Raw genomic sequence first — 25,908 nt, 5'->3', positions numbered from 1 at the left:
TGGGACGTCTGTCAATCGTACGAAATCTCCAGAGGTCATTGTCAATTCCTTTGCCATGATTGGTGGTAATGAGTGTTCATGCGATGTATACATCGGGACATAAAATATGATTTATTCATAGGATATAAGAGACAAAGAAGTATTGATATCATACCTATTGGTGTAACCATTACGACTTCAATACCATTAACAGAGCTCTGCTTCCGATAGGTGTTCATAACCTTGGCAGAGTTGTTTATTTCACCCCTGGAACCATGATCCTTTGTGTGTATTTTGAAGAGTATTTTGTCAAAATGTAGGCCATTATGCTGGCTTGGTAGTCAGGTAGCCATAATGTCATTCACAAGGAAGGTGCGAAACGTGGGCAGGCCGGCTCGTGATGAGACCCCCTGTTCCAAGGTCTGTTTATTTAGTGTACCTTTTGGACCATATCCCTGGTGTGGTGGCCATAATGGGAATGCCACTTCGCTTCCATCCTTATGATCATGGTAGGTTGGCTCTTGATGAGACCCCCTATCCTGCATTTGACAATTGATAATCCATATTTACTTTTTTTTTTGTCTTTTTGCAAAGCACTTTTTCTTATTTATTTACACATAAGGGTGGTTCAGCACTCCTTAAGAGTGGGAATGGTGGAAGAAGTCTTATCATCCCAACAGGAAGATATAAATCCTCTGCTCTTATTCCTAAGTAATAATCAAAGAAATTTTTTTTTAGGGAAATCGTCATGATAAAGATAACCAACCAGAGCAACGGTAATAAGACAATGACAACAAAGATGAGAAGTAAGTGTGTCCCTCCTCTTGTCCTCTTATCAATACTAGGCCTTATAAAGATAGCGATCTGTGATCCGCTGACTTCGGTATGTCATGATTTATGTTCATTGCATAAGTGCATAGCTGTATCTTATAGACTGGAGAGAACATGGGCGAAAAGCATCCTCAATATAAATCATCAAAGAGAGCAAAAACATGCCGATGGTGTTCCTTTTGAAAAAGGAACAGCAGAGGAGAATCCATGCAAACAAATACTTGAGATGTTGTTTCTTTAAAAGGAACAACAAAAATAATCAACAAAAAGAATGTTGTTCCTTTGGAAAAGGAACAGTAGAAGAGCAAAAATGTTGTTCCTTTTGAAAGGGAACAACAGAAAATCACGAATGCTGTTCCTATTGAAAAGGAACAGCAGAAAATCACAAATGCTGTTCCTTTTGCGCCAAAATGTGGAGCTGTAACAAGGGTCTCTTTCACCTCTAATTATCCCACATTAACAAGTCAATCCAGGAACGTTTTGTTATTGCAAAGAGTATCTCAATCCGAGGCTATTCGTTAGAGTAATGCTTAGTAGTACAGCATTCAGAAAATACAAGAGTAAACGGATGCTAAACTATGACTAAATTACTTTAAAAGGATAAAATCACACAAGACAACTTATCAGTCAAGGGTGCGGAAACGATAACCCATCCCTCTAGAAACTGATGGAAAGGAAATTAGAGCATGGACCATAGGTCTGGGAGCTAGGCAGCGACTGCTGAGGCTCACTACAGCCTTAGACCTTCTCTCACACCAAAGTAGCGAATGCAAGTAAATGGAACGGCAGAAAGTAAAATGGAACAAAAAATAGGAAATGGAACAGCAAGTCTAAAATGGGACAGCAGTAAATGGAACAGTAATCAAATGAACTAAGTCTCGCGAGTCAGAACCAACTTGCTCTATTGAACCAAACCCACACTCTGCGATAAAATAACAATCTTCTCTCTTAAGGCAAATTGGATGGAATGTACTTTATGGAGCAGCACTCATTGATGAATTATGGAACAGCAGGAGTCAATCATATATACACGCAACACGCTAATATAGTAATCTGACGATTAAGGAGAATACGACTATGTTTCCAAATAGAATAACATTACTTTCGGATTCCCATAATCGGGATTTCAAATGAATCCAATAACAGTAATATTCAGTACAAACGCTCTGTAACAGAAATAACTGGTTTAGACTAATAACATGCAATCAACTCTGAAAAGATTCAATCATGCAATGCAGAGTCACTACATGGATTTCCTGAAAGAACCATTAATGAATTAATCGTAGCAGAGCATGAAACAGCACATGAAAAGCATATCAGATTACCGAGCAATAAAGATAAGCAAACCACGCAGAAATCAAATTATAATGATACAAAAGCAAGTGTCCTTCGGAGCCGGGCCCTTAGCTTCCAATGGTACACCGCCTTAGATTACTCCAGTCGCAAAGATGAAATAAACACCAAGTCTTTTATATTAACGCATCAACAAACGTACAGTAAACCAGGTCTCAGTGAGACTCGATGATCAAAGTTTAGTCTGAAACTGAAAGTTACATAAAGTCCCCTTTGCTTAACGATGCTGTTCCTTTTTATAAAAGTAACGACGGAGATATCTAGGTAAAAAAATAAGTAAAACAGCGATCCCTCAGGAACGTACAGTAAACCAGGTCTCAGTGAGACTCGATGATCAAAGTTTAGTCTGAAACTGAAAGTTACATAAAGTCCCCTTTGCTTAACGATGCTGTTCCTTTTTATAAAAGTAACGGCGGAGATATCTAGGTAAAAAAATAAGTAAAACAGCGATCCCTCAGGATCAAAGATCCTGAGGGATTCGCCAAGTTGTTAATCCTTTACTTTTCTTTCCCTTTTCCGCCGAATTGGTATCCCTTCTTCCTTTCCTGGGTCGTTCTGCTTCGATCTGCTCGATCTCGTTTGCATCTGGTTCCCTTCTAGAGGGACAACAGTTATTCCTCCTTTGTCTTTCCCTTTTGAACGACAGCTCTTCGTTTCCACCTTTCCCTGCATAGAAAAATGAAAATTATCAGCGATTAAGCTTTCCATGTTAATTCTCACACGTTTTATTAGAATTCTTTATTTCTTTGAGTTCATGATGTAGAAAAGGTTACAAATGTTACTGAAAAGCCACTAAATTGTTTGTCAAAAACATACCTTTCAAGTGCTCCACAATGTCTTACCCTGGGGTGTGGACACATGGCAAGTATATTTTGAATTTTTTGATGGCAAAGTGGCCCTGTTTTGAGTAACACATGGTGACTACGTGGCAAAACATTGATATGGAAATGATATGACAAATATAACATGACAAGTTTTGATTAGTTCTCATAATTTTGACATCGCGGCTTCACGACTCACACCAAGGAATGGTTTGGCAGGGGTTTTTAGTGTATTTATCCTTTTGGCTAAAATATCAGCAAACAAGGGAAATTTCCCCAAAAACAACAGAAGGCCAAAATTTCCAAATCATCCGAGAATCCATTGAGCTTGTGGTCCAATAGTGCATAAGTTTACTTATGGATCATATCCAAATATAATGGAAAAGAAGGTTGGACAATGTGAATGTCCAAATATTCAGGTTCCAAGAAATCTGGGATGTATGCGATAATGGTCAAGGGACTAGATCCAAATTTAACATATTAAAATTTAAAGTTCCAATGTTTATGGCTCTATTATGCCATCCAACTATCTAGTAATCCGGGATTTGATTGGCACAAGTATTTTTTTACAAGAAAATGCTTGAATACCAAATTGAGCTCAAATATTAAAGGGTCAAGGTTCCATGTGAATATCCTTTCTAATTATTTGGAGATCCGAGAATATTACACATGCTTATGGACCCAGATTCCAGATATACTATTTAGTTTATTAAACTTGTGGTCATGGTTCTCGATCCTATGGAGTAAACAATAAACCTTTGGAGTTGGAATTAATAATATAGGTTATCAAGAATATGGATGTCTTGTAATCCACAACACTCAATGTTAATGGTTAATAGGGTCATATTATGTGGTTTACGTGTAAATGAATCTAAGCCCCCAATGAGCCAAGAAGTCGTTGGTGCAAGTGGTATCAAGGTCATCCAAATTGTATTTCCAGCAAGAAAAAATAAAAAATAATGTAGGTTGTTTTGTTGATTGCCAGCCCTGCCATGGTTGGTTGATCCAATAAAGTTTAAATAAGCCAAGGAGCTTAGCAGTTGGTGGTGGCATTTGATCAACTAGGAATTATGGTGAAGTTAGTCCTTTGTGGTGATTTTGTGATGAGGAGAAAAATTGCGATGTGGTGATTCTCTGATGCCACAAGAATTACAAGGACCTTTTTTCAAACTCTCAAAGTGAATTTAAAGAGAAATAACGAAAGGAAAAAGGACAATCAAAACAATTTATTTTACTTTTCTACAAAAATGAAATTGAAAACTTCAAGCAAATGGAAGCAAAGCTACTGTGAATGTCAAGTACCATAAATAAAAAAGGCAGAAAGTACTAAGAAGGATTACAACACTGTCAAGAAAGACATAAAAAAGGCTACCACAAAGACCTAAAATAGTTCACAACTTGGGGTCAAAACCTAGGAACCCAACTTGGAAGTAAACACACCTAGAAATAAATAAACCCTAAGTTGAAAAAAGTATGATTTCACATCAAATCACTGAAATATAAAAAAAAAAACTTCAAATTCAGAAAATTTAGCCTTAGATCAACACTAGGGACCAAAACCAAACCTCCCCAAACCACCTAGGCACTTAAGATAGTGAAATTTTTTCACTTTCAGGAACATACACAATTGTTCAAAGACCAAATTATCTATATATTGGCTTCTATAAAAGCAACTCATGAGTATGTGAGTTGTAAATAGTGAACTAATGTGTATACAAGTGTTGTAAAAGAAAATTGCAAATATATTGGAAACTAGAGTAAAAATAAAATAAGAGCCCAATTCTAAAGGATCAGGCTAGAGGAAGAGATCCAACAAGGGATCAAAACACTGAAAAAACAAGATAACCAACTTCCAATCACCTATATAATGCAAACAACGCTTAGGAAAGATACTAAGAGAATAACTTCCCCAGTGAATTCTCCAATTTTGTTATGAGAATATTTCCATAACGCTAGGATTAATAGCCCCAACATAGCATAAGGTAAAAATCAATAAATAAATTCAAGAAAACATACAAATCAATTTGAATTCACAATATAGGTGGCTAGTACTCACAGGTGGGTCCTAGATTTGATGTAGATCTCACAGGGTATTGTTATAACCCCAAGAAACTCTCCTAGGTTGTATCTCAGAGATGCTCAGGAACATTACAAACTCAACAAAATGTTGGAAATGGATGAATGGAAGGAATGATGCTTGTTCAAGCCAGATAACCAATTCTACTATGCTTAACTCCAGACATGGGTGAACACCCCCAGACTACAAGGCTTTAGACCACCAATTACTCATAGTTTGAGGATTAGGTGTACATGGAGAATACTGACCACACCAGCAGATGCACAAGACCATGTGATGGCCGGCTGCAACTAGTAAAGAGGTCTGCAAATCAATTTCCTAATGCACAGATAGGATGACAGTTCTCTGGCACTAAGTAAACAGAAACCTGCATAACACATTCCATGTTACATACAAGACTTCAACACAGAGGTGGGATGACAACCCCTCTAATGCTAAATATCAAGAGCACATGAACAAATTCATAACAGGCACAACCTAGAATAGAGTAGAAATGGAAAGTGAGCAATTAACAACAAAAGAAGCTTGTATTAGCTGAAAATGAAGACCAGGCACTGCAAGTATCAAAGTAATTACAGTCTCCAGAAGTTGAACCTTACATCAAAACAACAACCATCAACCCATTTCATTTGTGTTCTGGGTAAATATAGAGTTTGATTACAAAGATATCCTGCTGCTCTATGCGTGGAGGGGTCATAATGAACCACCAATTGCTTTAACTCTCTGATGGCATCTCTGCTACAATCTGCTTGCTTTAATGAACAAAATTGATCTCCTCAGATACTCTGCTATCCTTCTTGAGCAGGTGGAGTGTAGTATGGAAGAAGTTCCATAACTGGTAAATGCTGTGATCTGCTCGAGGCTGGTCCTTTCCTTCTCGGCCATTCCGTTTGTTGAATGCGGTGGTTGAAGAGTAACTGCGTGGAGTGGTGAACACTGGCCACCTTCGTCCTTTCGGGAATATGAGATGGTTATGTTGTGCTGTCTATGCTCCTTGATCACTCCTGTTGCGGGCTGCATCGTGTTGTGCTGTCGCCTTTCCACCTCCAACCTTCTGTCTCTGACTCTTGGCCTTTTTTAGGTGATGGGATGGGTATTCGGGTCTTTGTGATCTCTTGAAAAATGCTTAATAATGATTGTTTTCTGTTGTATACAGAAAACGTTGTAATACTGAGAAATCTCGCCCATTCTGCTTCTTTCGGACTTCAAAAGTCCTCAAGTATGATTAATTCCTTTATCGGGTCCGCTCTTCAGGTTGCTGTCGCATATCGTAGCCGACCAGTTCCCTCGCTTCCCTTTGTATTTGGAAATTCATAAAAAACGCTAGAAAACATGAAAAATTGCCTTTGGCGGACTTGAAATTTTATAAGAAATCATTTGTAGTGCCATTGGGTCTGGCCCATCGGGTCGCATGCATATATATGTAAAGGCCCTACCCCTTTGGTTTCCGCCGATAGCGATTCGGTGATGTAACATGGCCCGTCGATTTGCGTGCACGATCAATGGTCCACATTTAATTGTCAATCGCAATCAACCCTCCTTCCTGGTCTGTGCCGATAGCGATATTGTTGTGGACCCGATGGGCATTGTAACATGGCTTTATAGCACTATAGCATCCGATAGGTGCAATCGGTAATCGGCCATCGGAAATGTTATAGACATGACTTATAAAAGGCCTCCTGAGAGTCGCGATCGGCGATTGCGATTGTGACGTGGCATGTGGACATTCCTGATATTTTTAATAAGCAACGATTCTTTGCATTTCGGCCTCTCTTCCTCCTAAAAGCTGCGATTGCGATTGCGATAGGATATGGCTGTCTACTAAATGAAGCGGCTCCTGTGTATGCCTTGGACCCTTTTGAGCACAACCAAGCAGACCAAGCCTGTCTCCGACCATAGAAAATCCTCGTTGTATAGTAGAGCTAATAGGTACAAATGCTAACCTCTTGCTCCAAATATGTATACTTGCAACACAATCAAGAGACCAAGAAGACAACCAAGAATTTAAAGTATTCATGCATATATATCATGTTAGTCCATAATCAATATTATTGAGCATTCGTGAACATAGAATATATACAATAAAAATTGGAAGCATATGAGCTTCTTTTTATTGAAAGTAGAAGTAGTAAAGTATTTATAATATCACTTGATCTGAGCTACTAGCATTGATGAAACCTTCCTCCAGATTCTTCATTCTTAGGCCACTTAAGGTCTCCTCTCCAATAATAGAAATATGGATGTGAGATAGGGATTCTCAACACCACAACAAGGAGACTACATTTTCTTGGAGATAGGGGAGTGCTTAAAAGCATTGGAACAATAGACATAATCTAGGGAAAATTTTAACAAAGTATGGATGCCAAGTATAATGATGCTCATAAGTGAAACCCAAGGTGTGTATTTATACCATCAAAAGCTGATTGGGTTGGTTATGTTATGGGATCCTATAGGTGTGTTTTTCATCTAACTCATAAACCTCACCCAAAAAATAACTAATTTATATTGTTTTCATATTTTAAAAAGTTGTACATGGGAGTCTTTAGGAAGACTTGCGTACATTCACGATTTTACTTTGAGCAAATCATGTATTGGATTTGAAAATTTATTTTTTAAGATAATGATAGGTCTGCATAGGGAAATGGATATTTCCCTGGCCAACACATGCATTTAATGGTAAGTGAAGCAAAAGATGTTATAACACCTCCATTGCAGAAGTGGTCAAGCTAGCTCGGTTATTCCTAATATTTGTCGTCGATGAGGATAAAATTAATCTAAATAGGTCTCCAAGAATGAGCCTGTTATCCATGATAACACATAGAAATAATTTTTAGTTTGATTAGACATTTTAGATAGGGTTTTTATGTTTAGGTTCATGTGAAAGCTATCATATGGAACATTTAGTGTTTGATATGGTCATCATAAAAGAGAAAAGGTCATAATTCCATTTGTTTTGAGGTCATAATTTAATAATTGAATTTTCTGACCGTTTTACAAACTTTCACAGCAACTCCAGTTCAACAAACCCAAAATCAGCTACAAAAGTCGCTAACAGTTCCATAGAAAAACGGTCCATCCTAACACTTGTCTTGCTACGAAAGTCAGTTGTTGTGTAACGATATTATTTTAAATGACTGTTAATGATGTTAGAGTTGGGTTGAGTCATAAAACACCTTTATTCTCATGTCCCCCACTTATTTTCATTCACCCTTACCTCTCCTTTTCCATTTTATACCATCTGCTGCTATCAAAAGTTCACAAATGTTGTCACTGTAATATTGTTTTGCATTTTAAAAATGAGTCTAGTTGTGGTACGAATGTGGTATAGGTATTCTCAAATTGATTTCCAGGTAAAGAGGAAGCAATTCACAAACAACTCCTGACGTGTTGCAGCCATAACAGAAACATAAATTCATGAGAAGAGTTGATAGAGGCCAAATTGGAAGTTGAAGAAATGAAGAAGCATGTGTTGGAGCAACTAGATTTCGATGAGGAAATTGTAGAAAAGGCTAGGAAAAGACAGAGAATTATACCACTGCAAAAGATGTTGAAGCATATGTATAGAAGGAATAGGTAGCTACAAGATGACAAAAGGAAGTTGCAAACTTAAGTCAAAGACTTGCAAGCACAAGTAGAGCTCATCAAAATCAATCTTTCCAAAAGGAAAAACCTCAAGATCATTGCTGAAGTAGGTGCTACTCCATGATATGGTAAAATTCTCAATTTTTTCTTCACTATACCTAAAAAAATAAACTCAAGCTTATATATAGTCAACATGGTATTAGGAGTAATAAGGAGGCATTAAGCATCATGAAAATTCGAAAAACTCAGAATTTTTAACTTTCATAGCAACTCCCCATAATGAAGCTGAGAATTTGCTACGAAACTGCTGTAACTTTCCATGGAGGTTAAGGTTGGTCTAAAACTTAGAAAAGGGGGTTCTAAAGGCATTTATTTAGCTTAAAAACATCAAGGAAGACACCAGAACTTGTAGAGAGGTGTTTTTTGAATTTGTTACAATTTTTTTGCTACGTAATTTCTAGAAATGACTATTTTAGTAGTCAAATTCAAGATCGCTTTCTGACCAAATGGTAAGGTATTTTGGAAATTTGAAGGATTTTTTTGTTTAGCATAGGCTCATTTACAAAAAAATCTCTTAGTTTTTACACAACTATCAGGGTTTGGAGAATACAAACTTATCTTTGAGGCCTATTTTACCGAATTTTTCCTAGCCAGAGTTGTTGCAGAAATTTTGAAATTTGACTTGGTGGGGACCAGGTCAAAAAAGTCAACCAAATCAGCATCCACGTGTCAAAAGCACATTAGAAATCTACTACAATCAAAATTTGGTTGGCTTTGATGAGGTTCAGCAACAGAATTTGTTGAGCTCATAAATGATAGGAGACTCCTATTTGTATTCAAACTTTGTTAGAAAGGCTCAATGTTTTATTAGTCAAATAGAATTAGGTCTCTTAGCCATGCATCGAGTCTAGCCCAGGTGGAAATTATTAAATGGATACCTCACTCTATATATGTAGAACTTTTTCACTTGGAAAGGAGGGTTGATCGATGATGTGAGAAGGCCACTTTATGTAATTTTTTATCCAGTTAATATACATTTGCAGCATACTCTGTTTTTTCTACCTGAGATTCAATTTTGGCTTTATGTTTTCTTATCATGTTTTTATATTGTTATCAATGTTCATAGCATATTGATTACTTGGAATTCATGTCAGACTTGCTCCAACTTCCTTCATGTGCTCTGTTTTACTGTAAAATTTTAATTCACTCCATTTCAAAGCCAAAAATGCCTTAGCTTCCTTTAAACAATGTTTTTTGTAATATTGATTTTCTTTAATTGACTCCATGCCCAATGGTGGTTGTCATCACACTATTTCACCTGCAAAATCCCATGAAAAAATAGAGTTAGTCATTTGAACTTTGAGTTTTGTACAGTCAATTTCATAAATATTTTGAGAGAGCCCTCTCATGCTAGAAGGGCTAACTTCTAGCTACAAGTGGTTTGAAATAGTTATGTTGGGTTGAATGCTGACATAACCCAATCCTTTCTAGCCCAGTGATAACATTTTGGTGTGTCTGCTGGGAGCCAAAAAGCTCCATTTCCTGGATTTTCGTTGAGTATCTTCATTTTGCTTCCTGAGGGTAATATGAAATCAAAGTTTTCTGAAGGTTGTGATATTACCCTAGCAACCCCATTCTCAAAAGATACAAAAGATAAAATCTTCATGGTGATTCCACTGCTTGAAGAAGCTCCAAGATGAGTTCTACTGCAAGAAGAAATGCTAGGTATGCTCCTATGGATCAGTCTCACATCTATGGTTTTCCAAATCCTATGCCTTGTGTTGATTGGTCAACCCATCTTCCCATGTTCAAAGATGAAAAGAAAGATGATGTTGGTATACATTTGGTTAAATTCCATATAGATGTATGTAGACCGAGGGTTGAGTTTCCTGAGGATTGTCTCATGAAGATGTTTATGGCTACCCTAGAAGACAAAGCTAGAGTATGGTATGAAGGGTTGCTATCAGGAAGCTTGTGTTCTCTTAAAGATTTCCATAGATTATTCTTTAGACATTATGGGAAGTCTCATCCTTCATCACTACTGTTTCAAGGCTATTGTAATTTTTGGAAATGTTTCATTCAATATCTCAAAATTATTAATAATGATGTAGAATGTATGGATGATGATGAGATATTAGAGGATTTATGAATTTTCTTCACAAGCTAGTTGTCATGATGGTCAAGAAGTTTTCCAACAAGCAGATGACTCTTCTTAGTTGAAGATGAAATGGATCAACAATTTGACAGTTAAGTCATAGTACATGAAATCCATGAGGATTTACAGCCTTGTCAATCTATATGCAGTCAAAAGTATGAGCCAAATCATTCAAATTGTTTTTCAGCCCATTCCTTTTCTGAGATTTTATGTCAAGAAGAAACTCCTCAAGATCAGGTTGTTGAAAATACATGCATGAAAATTCTGAACAGTGAGGTAACACGTGATGAAATTTGTCTAACTAGACAATAATTTTTTTCCATTGAAGATCATAATGATGTTGTCCCGGTTAAAGTGCATGAAAGTTCACTTTTAGGTAAATCTGAGTTACATGAAGAGCTGAATATACATGTTTTACGTATTCTATTTGAGGATCATTAAAATGATATGAATGATATGCATAAAGTTGTCTGTATAGGAATAGTTAGTATTCATAATCAAGATGACAGTCCTCAAGCAAAATTACCAAAGGTCAAATCAAAATTATTTGATAAGAGAAACATTAGTTTTGATGCACACAATATGGATGTCATGTTTCTAAGCTGTTCAAGAATGTAAGGATGTTTTTTGTTGATTTACATGGAAGGCAAGACAAATCTATTGTTTCCTTTTTATTTGATGATGTTCTTGGAATTAAAGACATAGGACAACATAAGCCATCGGTTATGAATGAATTCAGCTATCATGGTTTTACTCATCAAGAAGAGGTGATTTTTCATGATTATCAAGACTGTTTGGTAAGTCTATTCCAGTCATCAGTGAAGGTGGAGTTTCTTTCATTTATAAGTTCAAGTTATGGATTTAGTTTTTATTCTGAGTTGCCAATAGATGGTCCACTTAAGAACAGACAAGGATCCCTGGTGTTGGATCAGCTCTTTGATTGGTTATATTGGAGGTTTCATATTTCTTGAATTAAGCAGGTGGATTTTCAGATGTTAGAGTAGGGTTATTGGTACATAAATAAGCTTGTTGGGCAAGCATTTCCTTCAGCTTTAGGCTACATTTTGCAGTTATCAGTTTTAGTTTGTACAACAGTTTGATATCACATTGCAGCAATAGTAATTGGTTTCTAGTTGGTTTGCAGTGTGCTTTTCAGTTTTCAAAATGGGATCAACCCAATGGTTAGGCAATTGGTCTATTGGTTCTTTGCTACACCACAGGGGCACAACATCCCCATTGGAGCCATTGTTATCCATGATAACCCCTAGAAATAATTTTTAGTTTGATTACACATTTTAGATAGGGTTTTTATGTTTAGGTTCATGTGAAAGTTATCATATGGTACATTTAGTGTTTGATAGGGTCATCATAAAAGAGAAAAGGTCATAATTCCATTTGTTTTTAGGTCATCATTTTATAATTGACTTGTCTGACATTTTTACAAACTTTCATAGCAACTCCAGTTCAGCAAACCCAGAATTCACTATGCAAGTCCCTGACACTTCCGTAGCAAAAAGGTCCATCCTAACACTTGTCCCTGAGTCATAAACGCCTTTATTCTCATGTCCTCAACTTCTTTTCATTCACCCTTACCTCTCCTTTTCCATTTTATACCATCTAATGCTATCAAAAGTTCACAAATGTTGTCACTGTAATAGGGTTTTGCATTGTCAAAACGAGTCTAGTTGTGGTCTGAATGTGGTCTAGGTATTCTCAAATTGATTTGCAAGTAATGAGGAAGCAACTCACAAACAGATCCTGATGTGCTGTAGCAATAACACAAACATAAATTCATGAGAAGAGTTGATAGAGGCCAAATTGGAAGTTGAAGAAATGAAGAAGCAGGTGTTGGAGCAGTTATATTTGGAAGAGGAAATTACAGAAAAGGCTAGGAAAAGATAAAGAGAATTCTACCATTGTAAAAGATGCTAAAGCATATGTATAGAAGGAACAGGTGGCTGCAATCTGACAGAAGGAAGTTGCAAACTTAAGTCAAAGACTTGCAAGCACAAGTAGAGCTCATCAAATGCAATCTTTCCAAAAAGAAAAACCTCAAGATCATTGTTGAAGTAGGTGCTACTCCATGATATGGTATAATTCTCAATTTTGTATTCACTATACATAAAAAATTAAACTAAACCTTACATATAGTAAACATGGTATTAGGAGTAATAAGGAGGCATTGAGAATCATGAAAATTTGAAAAACACAAAATTTTGAACTTTCGTAGCAACTCCCCATAATGACACTGATAATTTTCTACGAAATTGTTGTAGCTTTCCATGGAGGTTAAGGCTGGTCTAAAACTAAACAAAGGGGATTCTAAAGGCATTTATTTAGCTTACAAACATCAAGGAAGACCTCAGAACTTGCAGAGAGGTAGCAGAGAGGTGTTTTTTGATTTTGCTACAATTTTTTTGCTACAAAATTTCTAGAAATGATTGTTTTAGTAGTCAACTTCAAGCTCACTTTATGACCAAATGGTAAGGGATTTTGGAAATATGAAGGATTTTTTTGTTCAGCATGGGCTCATCTACAAAAGCTCCTCTCAGGTTTTACACAAATATCAGGGTTTGGAGAATACACACTTATCTTTGAGGCCTCTTTTACCAAAAATTTTCTAGCCAGAGTTATTGCGGAGATTTTGAAATTCGACTTGGTGGGGTCTTGATCAGAAAATTCAACTAGGTTGTCATCCACATGTCAAAATCACATCAGAAATCCAGGACACTCGACATTTGTTTGGATTTGATAAGGTTCAGCAACATAATTTGTTGATCTCATAAATGATAGGAGACTCTTATTTGTATTCAAACTCTGTTAAAATAGTAATATCCCTATAAAGGCTCAATGTTTTATTAGTAAAATAGAATTAGGTCTCTTAGCCATGCATCAAATCTAGCCCAGGTGGAAAATTATTAAATGGAGATCTCAATCTCTATATGTAGAACTTTTTCACTTGGAAAGGAGGGTTGATCGATGATGTGAGAAGGCCACTTTATGTAAATTTTTAACCAGTTAATATATATTTGCATCATACTCTATTTTTTCTACCTGATATTCAGTTTTGGCTTTATGTTTTCTTATCATGTTTTTATATTATTATCAGTGTTCATAGCATATTGATTACTTGGAATTCATGTCAGACTTGCTCCAACTTCCTTCATGTGCTCTGTTTTACTGTACAAGTTTAAATTCACTCCATTTCAAAGCCAAAAATGCCTTAGCTTCCTTTAAACATTATTGTTTGTAATATTTATTTTCTTTAATTGACTCCATGACCAATGGTGGCTATCATCGCACTCTTTCACTTGCAAAATCACATGAAAAAAAAGAGTTAGTCATCTAAACTTTGAGTTTTATACAATCAATTTCATAAATATTTTGAGAGTGGCCTCTCATGCTAGAAGGGCTAACTTCTAGCTACAAGTGGTTTGAAATAGTTATATTGGGTTGAAGGCTGACACATCCCAATCATTTCTAGCGTAGTGATAATAGAGCCAGTGGAGGTTCTCCATATCTTTCAAAAGGACAAAAGCCCTAGGCTATATGGTTGGTCAACAGAATTTTTTCGAAGGCTCTATGACCTAATTGGGAGCTACTTTTTAAGAGTTGTGGAGGAATCCAAAACTATGAGGCATTTGTTGGCATATTTTAACACAACTTTTATAGCCCTTATACCAATGGGTGGAAAACCCTTAGACTTATGACGACTTTAGACCAATTTCCCTATGTAATTGTATTTATAAAGTGATATCCAAAGTGATAACTCAACAGATGAAGCATATCTTGTCTAAATCCATCTCAAAGGAACTGTTTTTGTTCCTGGAGGGTTGAAAAATTCATGAGGCCATTAGATTAGGATGGGAGGGCCTTCATAGCCTTAAAACTTAGAATTTGAAAGGAGTGGTTCTAAAGATTGATCTGTCAAAATCTTATGATTGAGTAAATTGGCTCTATCTATGCCTCTTGATGACTTACCTGGGGTTTGAAGTACCTTTCATCACTTTGATCATGAGTTGTGTGACATCTGTTTCTATACTTATCAATGCTTTGGGATTTTATTTATTCCATGCTCAAAGGGGGCTTAGACAAATATTTTTTCTTTTGCCATTGCTTTTGCTTATGGTGGTTGAAGGTCTAAGTAGGCTATTGGGTAATGTGAAGCGAAGGGGAGAATTTAAAGGGATTGAGTGGCTGAAAATATATCAAGCACACCTCTTATTTGTTGATGGTATTATAATATTTAATGATGGTTGTCGTTGACAACATGTTTTCTACACTCTTCTTTGTCTCTATTCAAGAGAGATAATAGTATGCATATAAATATTTCTAAAACATCTCTTTCAATTTATGTGTTATAAGGTGCAGAAGTATTTCATTTACAATATTTGTTTCCTCTAACACTATTGGATTTTGATTAATGGGTTAAATACTTGGGATTCTACCTAAAGCATAATTATTACCAAAAATAAGATTGGCATCAGTTGATAGGCGAACTAGAAAAAAAAGGTTAAAGGTTTGGAGTTTGATATGGCTTTCCCGAGCTAGATAGTTAATGCTTATTAAATCCATCCTTGAATCCATTCTTGTATATTTGATGTCCCTCTCCTAGATTCCCAAAGGAAACTTGGAGAAAATGTGTAAAGTGTGCCTTTGTTTCTTATGGATGAGCTCTAGGGATCAATTTGTTCTACCATGGGTAAAATGGGACAATATTATAGTTCCAAAGGGTTGGGGTGGCTAGGGACTAAAGAACATTCCAATTTTCACAAAAGCTTTGGTGGCCAATGTGGGATGGAGACTTCTTAGTACATAAATATTATGGGCAATGTATCTACCACGTCTTAATCAAAGGGTGGGTATGGAATCTCAATAAGGCTTGCACAGATGACTCTGTCATCTGGAAGTTAGTACTAGCATACTTTTTGCTCATCAAGAAATCCTAGCTTGGATAATTGGGAATTTGATCTCTAATTAGAGTAGGCATTGATCCATGGATTGGTTGTGGTGAAGGCTACCACCTTCCACAAGATTTTGTGGTGTACTTAAATGGCAGTGGTATTTTTTCACTAAATCAAGTGGTAGATCTAACCCTTTCTAACATTTAGACACAAGCTTGGACATCACATGGGTAGTTGGGAAACATGTTGAACATTATGAATAATGGGAGGTGTAAATTCTAGCTCTACACTCAATCCACATAAGATTGACAAATAGGGAAAATGAACTCAAGTGGTCCTTCTCTCTGTTCGAGCACTATACACCAAAAATGGGCTAATTTCACTTAATTATTGAACAACTATAAGATGAACATGTTTAGTGGTGGAAATATCTTTGGAAGTTAAAGTATTCTTCAAAATATCAAATTTTTATGTGGTTCCTCATCAAGAACAAAGTCCCAACTATGGATAACATTCGTAAAAGACATGAGGGACCCAACTGGTGCACTTTTTGTAAATTGAAGGATGGACTTGTATATTATTTATTCATCAAATGCTCCGTCACAAAATACACATGGAAAATTTGATGAGCCCAATTAGGTTTGGATAGTGAATGGAAAGGGGGGGGGGGGGGGGTTTGTGGAAGCCTAATGGATGTTGTTTGAAAATTCATCACAAGAAAGTAAATAAATTTATCTGAGTCTTACTTCTACTCTATAAAATGCGGGTTGGCAAAGGGCACAAATGAGTATGCTTAACTAATATCCCTAAAACGATTATTACACTTCTAAAGAGAAAAGGGATGTGATTTTCTTCAGATTTTTTATAACTTCGTGATAGTTATAATTGGGGTTCAAGAGGTACAAAGGTTTCATAATCAACAATTATTACCTTTGTTGGAGGAAGTTCATCATATTAGGGATACTCTTGAAATATTTTCATGTTGTCATGGGTACAGGGAACTCAACACACTTGCAGATTCCATTTCCAAAAAGGGTATTCCAAAGGCTTATGGGTAGTGGCATATCAGGGAAATAAGAGAAAGATAATATTTTGAGTACCACCATCGAACATTCATAGAAGGGGGCCATCCAATCTTACAAAGTGTTGAAATCTAAAAATATATTTTCTACCAGCCTCATGTTAATTTTTTTGTGATAATATTTTGAAAAAAAGATAGATCCATTAAGTGATGTGGTTTAATGTATCTTAATCAAAATGTATGTATAAGTTGGGAAGCCTATGTGGTTTTTGTATACAAGCAATGACAAAATTTTACATAGCCAAGTGATTGATGGGTACTTCATGAATGCATACTCTACTATGCATCTAAAAAATGTAATTTTGTATTATTTTGCTAATGAAATAAAATTACAACTTTTGTCCAAGGAAAAAATGCGTAAGAAGGACTCCACCCAATCAAAGTCAGGAAATAAAGATTAATGATGATTAAAGTGAACCTATCTAAAGCATATGCCAAGGTAAGTAGGATTTACCATACATTCATCATTTTATATTGTTGAGTATTGAACGCAAGGATATATAATAGAAAATAGAATCCAAAATAAATGAATAGCAGAGTAAAAATGCTCCAAGGTAATTGATGGTGTCTAAGTACATCGTTACAATACTTAAGCTTAGTGTATTATGATCACAACATCACAATGCACGATAATGAATTTAATTTTATACTTAAAGTTATACTCAAATCGTAGGGTCATTTATTTATAATGTCCAAATATAACCAACTTCCCTAAATTTTGGAATATTTGATCCATAAATGAGTGTTGAAAATTCCATTCATTTTTTTGAAAACTGTATTGTTTTATTAGCTTATTGAATGTTATGGCTGACCCAGTTCTTGTTGGTAATCAACTTTCCAAGTCATTCTAACCATCCAATCGATTCCTTAGACTACTCATTTTGTGGTTCTACTAGTTGACCACTCATCTGACTATCCATTTGTCAGTCACTTAACTAACATGTCAACCACTCAAACATTTGCACTATTAACTGCTCTAGTAGTAAACCACTCGATTGAATGTCTCTTGTTAGTTGATCCTTTGATTGATTCTATCTATAAAATCCATAGAGGTGGTGAACCAACATAACCTTAGGTTTCAACACTCCCACATCAACACAACATTTGGGAGGTTCAAGAGGAGAAATTATGTCAGGAAGTGAAGTTATCAAAAAAAAATTAGGTTTTTTGAGGTGTGAACTTCGATAGTAGAATTCAGGTCAATCTTTGAAACAATTTTTGTGTAGAATTTGAAGAATTTAATCCATGAATTGAACTCCTCTTAAAATAATAGGCAATTTTGAAAAAAAATCATCCAAAATGGAGTCCATGAAATGAATTTATCAAAAATTTAAAATCAATTTTTTTTAGGGTTTATTTTGGTGATGGTTGCATAGACCTCAATTAAACTAGTTCTAGAAGATCCATAGAAGTGGTGGAATTCCATAATTAGGTTCATAATAGCCAATTTGAGAAGTATAGCATATTTTTTTATTATTTTACATTTTTGGCCTCAAACCTTACCTTGCACAAGTTATATTATTGTAATTTTAAGAGCCTTTTTCTAGGGTTATCAAGATCATTTTTTTAGAGATGTGTTCCAACACCTCTCACCCATCAAGACTCAATTTTTTTTTCCAATGAGCTCTCCCATGAAGGATAATACCTATAAACATCCTCATACTTCACTATACAACATGAAAACTTGCTTTGATACAAATAAGCTATAATTGGAAGGTTAACTTAAGCAATGTCGGGATAACATAAATGTGTTGGAAGTGAAGTTCAATAAGAAGCTAGATGAGAGGTTTGACAACTTTGAAACAAATTGTCTCAATAATTTTCAAGTATGCTATCTTGAATCATTATAAGAGAAAACCACATGTGTGCACAACAAAAGGAACCACATCAAGAATGAACAATAGATTAATGGATAATAACATATGGCATCATCCTCCTAAGGTGGACTTGAACAAGTTTGATGGTTAAGAAAGGCATTTCAGATGGAATATTACTTCGCCCTCAAGGGTATCATTGATGAAATAATGAAACTCAAGGTTGGGGGCCTATATCTAGATAAGGAAAAATGGAAATGGTGGGAATGGCATAGAATTTTTTTATTAAAGCTACATTTCCTAGAGTTAATTTATTAAAGTTGCCTATGCACATTTCGAGAAGGATACTCATTATTTGGGACAACTTACAATGTTACACAAAAGTAACTCGGCCACTAACTTAAGAGTACCTTTTGAGAAATTAGCCATTCATACAAATAATTTAAAAAGCTAATTTTTCTTAGGGTTATATTGTTCTTTTCTTTGATAATTGCATTTATTCAATAAAACATTACATTCACCCTATAACATCATAACATTACTCAAATTTACAACATTATTCAACAGCATATGCAACTATGTAGAAATAACAATATCATCATCATCAATGCAGCGGAACATAAAGGAACAATAGAAGAAAAGCATTCACACATAGAGACACCAGAATTGGTCAGAGACCATGGAAAAACCCACTATGGGGAAAACGCTTTCAAATTATTTTTATTATTAGATTGTCATCAAATAATTTAGCAAAGGTGAGTACAATGATCCATATATTAATCTATGCAACTATTCAACAAAACAACTACAACATCCATGGAATGAACCCAACAATGCTTATACTCAAAACCCCGATTCAGAAACTTGTAATGAATTTTCACTATCGGCGGTCAACTTCCAAACACTACGGTCATAGAGCGAAATATTCGAAAGACTGAGATTTCATATTTTAAGTTTGGGTCACCCAGAGGAGTTGTCATTCAAACGAATATAGCTTCCTAGTCGTTCCCTTAAGCCTGACATGCGAATGACCAGGGTCAAACCTAGACTGCGAAAACCCTAACTCACAATCGCATGAATGGAGAGTTGTCTGTGTGACTGGAAAGCTCCAGTCACACCTATGAGATTCTGTGCAAGAAAATGTGATCAAATCCTTCTTGTGATGTTCTTGCGACTGAGGCCCAAAACCCTAAAATAGAAATGGGGGCTTCAGACTCTATAATTTCATCTTCGAGCGAACTTGTTCCTCCACGGACGACCCTTATACCGGTGGAAGGAAAAAAACAAGATAGAAGAGTGTCTCATGATTGTGTCCAAATGAGGTAGATGTCACTTGTATTTATATCCTTCCAAGGGTGTCCACTTTTCTTTAGGGTCGACCTTGACAATTGTTCACATGTGGGAATTTCTTCATAAGTACAATTTCCTTTATCCGATTTGAGTGATCTTTAGGTTGATTTTGGTCCTCTCAAAAACAGAAATTCAATGAAATCATCATCTCCATCAAATGATATGTACAAAGTGGAATTTGACCGCGGTTTCATATTTTTAACACTCCCTCTCAACTAGGGAGAATTCCACCTACATCATGTCACATGTATATTGCCATCAAATCATATCCAATCTCAAGTATCTCATCATTTCATATCATTGTTGATCATCTCAATTCATCTCTTTCTCATTCCTGTGTATCTCTTCATTGTCCCTACTCCTATGTTGAGCATTCTCGAATCTAAAATAAGAAGAATTTGTCATTGGAGGGGAGCCTAAGCTACCACCCTCTATTCATCAGGATACTACCAAAAATCCACGTCAGCGGGATACTACTCGAAATATCTACTAGCAGGCTACTACCCAGAATCTCTGCCAATGGGCTACTACCCGGGAATATTGGAGGGGAGTCAGATCTACGACCCACATCATCATCATAGAGCATATCATCAAGGAACATATCTAAACCTGGAACCATATCGGGGAGCATATCTCAATCGTAATCTCATGGGGTAGCTACTACTACGACCCCATATTGAGAAATAGGTGATCATATAAGGGATCTATTACTCAACCCATTCTATTGCTTACTGGTCTTCACAACAATGACCCTCAAGAGTCATGTGGTAGAACACCTGAATCATAATCCTAGCTTGGATGAGACACCTGACTTACCAAGAGGTAAGGATCACATGCCTCCAAGCCTCCTCAACCCGTTGGCTAGACGAAGAGGAACAATCCCAACAAGCCCAACTTGTGGGTATGATTTCAATTTGGGTATACTCTACAAATACCACGATAGGTGAGCTACTACTCCAACCCTATGTGTAACATATAGGGGTGATACCCTATTGTCCATAGTTACCTCAACCCCAAGAACCCTCTATCTCAGTTCTGCACCATGGAAGCTCAGAGAGGGGGAAAGAGTTGGCTTAGTGTCCTTGATCGGTGATGCTTTCTATAAATCAACAACATATCATCATACTCATATTTGGTAATCATAATTTCTCAATAGTAGTTATCTCTTGTTCATATAGGACATTAAATCAAATATCATATTAGAACAAAAATATATAATTATCACAAAAAGGATACCATAGTTATCCTTCATCTTAAGGAGGTTCCAACCACAAGATTGAGCTTGTCTTAATATATGAAGGTAACTCAGTCCCAGCTACATGTAGAATCCTCTGCCAATCAATTCCCACTCTTTGTCATCATAATCTATCATGCCATATCCAGATCCTGCTAAGACGACTCTCCAAGGAGCCTCTTCATCCTGCCACATAGCTAGCCATGCTAACAACATCTTATTCAACCTCGGTCGTGCTACAAACCCCTCATTCAAGATATCATGGAAGATATCATACTAAGGCAACATACAAATGTGCTCATTAGTACATTCATGCAGTCACATATCAAAGAATGAATATCTCATATCAAAATTGATCATCCCATGCAAGTATCTCGAAGGATGCTTGGTGGAAACTCAATATATATGAAGTTTCTCAATCATGAATTCACTCATGTGTTCAAAACATAACATCAATGCTTCAATCAACTGTTGGTTTCCAAGTCAAGTTCAACAATATATCTTCACAACTTCTTGAAATTCAATCGGAGTGTCCAATGATTCTCATTTCCACTTTCCAAAAAAAAATCTTCAATATCTTCATAGTATATATTTTATTTTTCTAAACTTCATAAATTGATTCATCATGCCATGATTCATTATTTCGAGCTTCAGAAGACAAATCCTTCTTACTTTGATCATCAGAGGCTCATTACCTGTCAAGAGAAAATCATCAACATATAAAACCAAAACCAAATCCAAAATCAAAATCATACCTTGGAACACTTCTGAATTAGAGGTTTGGATCAACACATCACGTTAGCTTCACTAGGTAGTTGTCAATGCAGACGTATCTGGATTGGGGAACTTGCTTCATAAAATGCACTCTACAAACATAAAATTTTACCAAACCAATATGCTTAGCCTTACACGAATCAATGTTGTTAGATCAAAACTCATCAATATCATATTTAGATCAAGTGATAGGTAGAGATCATATCAATATCAATTCATGCCAACAAATTGTCATTTAAACCAAGCTTCATTAAGTCATCTTAATGATCATAATATAAGTCACTAGATGTAAATGCATACACCAAGAATAAGTTATGCAGGTTCCATGTATTCATTGTCAGATTACTTCACACTGAATCACAATTGTCAATACTTCAACTATTATGCTAGGAACAGGGGGGCCAATAAAAAACCATTATTGGATACCTATATTAGTCACTAAAGGTCATTATCCCACATAACATTGTCATCAAGGCAAATCATTAATCGTCAAATAAAATCATTAGTCATCAATTCAAATCCCAAGTTATCATAGTGAGATCCATAGAACAGAACATATCTCAATCATCAGGTCAAAATTCTAAGTCATATTTATGTTGAAACTCCAAACACTGCTCATCTATATCAATCAGTCAAATCTAGGAAAACCCTTGCAGCATAAAATTTAAAGGTTAAATCATAATGACATATTTATATGCATATCTCGGTCACATGCAAACACAAGTTCAGTCTACATTTTCATATTAGAGTAAACATTCAAACTTCCCTACTCATGGAACTTTCAATTGTCTGTAGAACTGGCATCCTTTAGGTGAACATATAATTTCATGCATGAAACTTACTTTTTGTGTCTTTCAGGCATAACTGTGTCCATAGGCCCTCTTATGTGTGGTTGGGAGGCTACATTCACTCCCTTGACCTTACTTCTGTGTGGTTGAGAGGCTATAGTCGCACCTATAAGCTTGCTTCTGTGCAACTGAAGCTTAGAGTAAGGGAAAACTCTCTCTTTTCAGATCAACAATGTCAAAAAAATGTCTATTCATGTCCATAAATCTTATTTCAACAGTAAATAATATACATATAATTCCAATGGTAATAGGAGTAAGGATTTTATGGAGATATTCTCCCTCTGAATGGGAATCCACTTTAGTTATCTTTATTCAAGTCATTAACTTGTTTATAATATTGTCATGCATCAACAGATCTATTATATCATAAAGTTAGACTATATCCACATATTCATCATGGTCATATATGTTAGGATCAACTACTTCACCTGAAATCATGACATCATTCTTTCATCAAGTGTTAGTGTCAAATAGCTAATAGGATCATACTTCAAGACTCATGATTACCGCATTACTTATTTGTCACATAAATCAATCCATCAAGTGAAGGCATTCAATTTTACCATATGCCATAATTACTAAACACATCAAAGCATAACCATGCTCAACAAAATATCATGAATATCAATCTCATTGTTACACTTCTATCATCATGGCTACCATGCTTTTCACAAATAATATCAATAGTATCAAGTTACCATCTACTAGAATCAAGGTGCTAGACTTTTATGGAATCAAGATATTCAAAGTCATAGATGTTAGCCAAACATCAATTATACCACTATATCAAAGATCAATATTAAGTAGCTTCATAGAGTCAAAAAATTCATCATTTCTAAAAGGTAAGATACTTGTTTACTATCAAGTGCACCATTTCATTATAAGAACCATGAATCCAAATCACTTTCATATGCACACATGAGCGATTTGAGAAGAATACATTCTCATCATACCGTGTAGTGTTCAAATACATGTGTATCTTTTCATTAGGTGCCTCTTTACCTTTTCCAACTCTAGCTTTTTTTTCCTACATCTCAAATGGTACTCAAGGATTATCCTCTTATTACATCTCATCAAGGAGGTTAGGAATGTCCAAATACTCAAATATACATGCAAGAAGTATAAGTAATGATCAAAACAATAATCAGATCAATAAGTCTAAACAAAAGTAAGGATATCGAGAAGCATCATGAATTAGAAATAACTTATCTTCAATGGGAGGTGATCCTCTCCCTCTTAAACCAACCTTCAAGATCCATCATTGTCTATTATCCATATGACAATGTTTCCTTCACAATTTTAATCAACTTTATCAACAACCAAGCCTACTAGAGACTATCCCATCTAGGGCTTCATCAAATATGTCACAAGTTCTTGAGCATCTTCACATTGATCATGTTAGTTTTCATATCTCATATACTTTCCATCAACCCGGGTTTCTCTCAAACCCTAACCTCATACCATCAAACCCTAATACACAAATTGCCTAAGGTTTTTCTTTGAACCCTAGAATTATTTTAGGTCTCCACCATCGTCTTCTTGCTTCCATCAATGGTGTTATCATCGGGGTGATATTCATGACTTTTATTCAGCCCAAATTTGATACCATGTTAATTTTTCTTCGGGATATATTGTTCTTTGATTTGATAGTGGAATTTCTTCATTAACACATTACATTCACCCCATAACATCATAACATTATTCAGATTTACAACATTGTTCAATAGCATATGCAACTATGTAGAAATAACAATATCATCATCATCAATGCAATGGAACATAAAGGAAGAATAGAAGAAAAGAATTCACACATAGAGACACCAAGATTGGTCAGAGACCAGGGAAAAACCCACTATGGGGAAAACCCTTTCAAATTATTCTTCTTATTAGATCGTCATCAAATAATTCAACAAAGGAAATTACAATGATCCATATCTTCATCTATGTAGCTATTCATTAAAACATCTACAACATCCATGGAATGAACCCAATAATGCTTATGCTCAAAACCCTGATTCAAAAACCTGTAATGAACTATCACTGTCTACGGTTAACTTCCAAACACTGCAGTCACAGAGTAGAATCTTTGAAAGACTGAGATTTCATCTTTTAGGTCCTGGTCGCATGAAGGAGGTGTCATGCGAGTGACTATAGTTTTCCAGTGGGTCCCTTAAGTCTAGCATGCGAGCTACTAGGGTTAGATCTGGACTACAAAACCCCTAACTCCCAGTCACAAGGATGGAGAGTTGTTTGTGTGACTAGAAAGCTCTAGTCGCACAGATGATATTTTGTGCGAGCGACTGCGGTCTAATCCTTATTTTATTGTACTTGCGACTGAGGCCCAAAACCCTAAAACATAAATGTGAGCTTCAGACTTTGCAATTTCATCTTCGAGCTAACCTATTCCTTCGTGGACGAGCCTTAGACATGTGTGAGCAAAAACCCAAAATAGAAGAGTGTCTCATGATTGTGTGAAATGAGGTAGAGATCACTTGTATTTATAACCTTCCAAGGGTGCCCACTTTGCTTTAGGGTCGACCTTGACAATTGTGCACATGTGGGCTTTTCTTCATAAGTACACTTCATTTATCCGATTTGAGTGATCATTAGGTCAATTTTGGTCGTCTCGAAAAGGAAAATTCAATGCAATCATCATATCCATAAAATGAACTATCCAAAGTGGAATTTTACCAGGGTTTCATATTTTTAACACATCCTACGACATGGTTAGAAACAATTGAAAGGGCTAGAGAAGCTAAAATTGTTATTAATGCACAAACAAATAAATAAAAGCAACATTAATTCCCTGCATTCATCCTCCTCAAGGTAATTCATTGAGCACAACTCCTACTCATCCCTTAAAGGCAAAATAGTTTTCTCCAATAGAAATGGTAGACCACCAAACACATGGACTTTGGTACCATTGTGATGAAAAATATGCTCAAGGTCATAAGTGTAACAAACATAAATGATTCTAGATTAATATTACTACTCATGCCATTGTGGAAGACATAAACACAAAATGCATATTAAAATTGCAAGTTCAAGACACCAACACTCAAAATCAAGTAGATATTGAACCATCATTAGATTTTGAAGAACCCC

The sequence above is a fragment of the Pinus tabuliformis genome, chromosome 8 (genome assembly GCF_031772625.1).
Source record: "Pinus tabuliformis cultivar Carrire ecotype Pingquan chromosome 8, CPIR1, whole genome shotgun sequence".
In the NCBI taxonomy this organism is placed as follows: Eukaryota; Viridiplantae; Streptophyta; class Pinopsida; order Pinales; family Pinaceae; genus Pinus; species Pinus tabuliformis.
Note: the sequence above shows the minus strand (reverse complement) of the source record.